The 1,665-nt window shown below is 47.5% G+C and overlaps 1 protein-coding gene across 1 annotated transcript in view; it reads left to right on the top strand.

Annotated features, from left to right (window-relative positions):
• Positions 1-10: 10 nt before the first annotated feature.
• Positions 11-1,665, top strand: part of grin3ba (glutamate receptor, ionotropic, N-methyl-D-aspartate 3Ba) — a gene marked incomplete at its 3' end in the record, with an annotated part of 64,328 nt that continues 62,673 nt past the window's right edge. Inside the window, exon 1 of the mRNA XM_020616646.1 lies at positions 11-362. The remainder of the gene's footprint in view (positions 363-1,665) is intronic.

Genomic DNA, 1,665 nt, shown 5'->3' with positions numbered 1-1,665 from the left:
CCGTGCGCCTCGGTGCGCTCTTGCCGACCCGCCAGCCGGCACGAATACAAAACGCGCTCAACCGCGCCCTGGCTAGCCTCCGGCACCAGAGCGGAGGAGCAGACTCCTCTACGACTACATCCCAAACACCACCTCTGCTCCCCTACAACCTGAGCCTGGAGGTGGTGGCTCGATCACCCGCGGCAGGGGACCCGGAGTCGTTGTCCCGTAGCGCTTGCCAGGACCTGGTGGTCAGGGGGGTGTCCGCGGTGCTCGCTTTTCCCCGTTCCAGGGAAGAGCTGATCCAGGTGGAGTTCCTCTCTTCTTTTCTGGAGATTCCTTTCATCTCTATCCTGGAGGACACCGAACCTCTTGTAACCAAGGTATGGATGGATAGTGTGTGTGTCCCGCATATCTGTGCTGTCAGTGCACCTGTAAGCAGTCATCTTTACAGAAGCAGAGAAACAGAAATAGCTGAAATAGCCAGAATAGTTTTTCATCTCCCTGTACCTTGCACTTCATTAAGCAGAAAGTCGTGGCCAAACATCTTTTCAAATGGACCTTTTTCAGAGAGCTGGAGGATGAACCTTTGGGCTTCCCCGCTAGGCTGTGGCAAGGATCATGGTGTATGAGCTGGTGCAAAACTGTTCACACCAGTATAGGGATAATGTGAGAAAACTACATTTAATAGAGATGGTAAGAGAAATTATTCTTAATCTTAAGAATGATTTAAGATCAGAAACTGCAATGGCAACAATAATATGTATAATTGTGAGTGAATTAAAACATTTACTGTCCAAGATTCTTCAGTTGCACCACTAAATGTATTCCTTCAACAAAGTCTGATATCAGATTGGTCTCAGATGAGCTTTGCTGGTGAGCCTGCAGGCCCTTCACATGCATTTTTAATATCTGACAGCTCTGCCTTGGTATCACACTGTACCCCCAAGCCCTAATGCAGCAGAGGTTTAAAGTGAAATGCCTTTTTCTTTAAGCTCCATTCTTGTGTGTGTGTGTGTGTGTGTATTTGTGTGTGCACCTGAAAGGGAGTGTGTGCGTGTGTATGATTGAAGATGGCTGTGTTCTGGCACCTTTCAGAGTGAATCATTCAAACAGCTGAGATCCTGATAGATGGATGCTGTGGAGAGGTGTGGCGTCTGCTGTTTGTGTGTCATCGCAGACGGATGTTTATGTGAGTGTGTTGTGCTGTGTGTGTACACATTTGTAGATAGGCAATATACTGTATATGTGTGTGTCGTGTTAGTATTCTTAGCAGCAATCAAACGGCTTGCAAGTCAGTCAGTTCAGCTCCTGTTATATCCTCCTCTGTCCAACTGAGCAGCATGCTGCATCTCTGTCTCACAACACACATTTAAGTGTGCACATTCTTGCACAGGGGAGTCAAGACCCCATACACACAGAAAGAGGACTTTTAACTTTTGCTCAGGTTCAACTGAAGTGCGCGCGCACGCGCACACACACACACACATGCTGAACTAAGAAGCAGGATTAGGGAGACAGGGAGGAGAGAAAGAGGGAAAAGATTCACAGTTTACAGCTGAAGTCTTTGTCCTGTAGCTTCTCTTTGTCAACAGTGGATTGCTTGTTCGATTTCAGTATAGCTTGCATGAATGAGAGGTCACACCGTTTGATGAATGTGTCGCCAGTGCTAAGAGATCAGCAGGA

Source organism: Monopterus albus, unplaced genomic scaffold (genome assembly GCF_001952655.1).
Source record: "Monopterus albus unplaced genomic scaffold, M_albus_1.0 scaffold176.1, whole genome shotgun sequence".
In the NCBI taxonomy this organism is placed as follows: domain Eukaryota; kingdom Metazoa; phylum Chordata; class Actinopteri; order Synbranchiformes; family Synbranchidae; genus Monopterus; species Monopterus albus.
The sequence above is the reverse complement of the archived record's forward strand: the minus strand, read 5'-3'. Positions and strand labels throughout refer to the sequence as shown.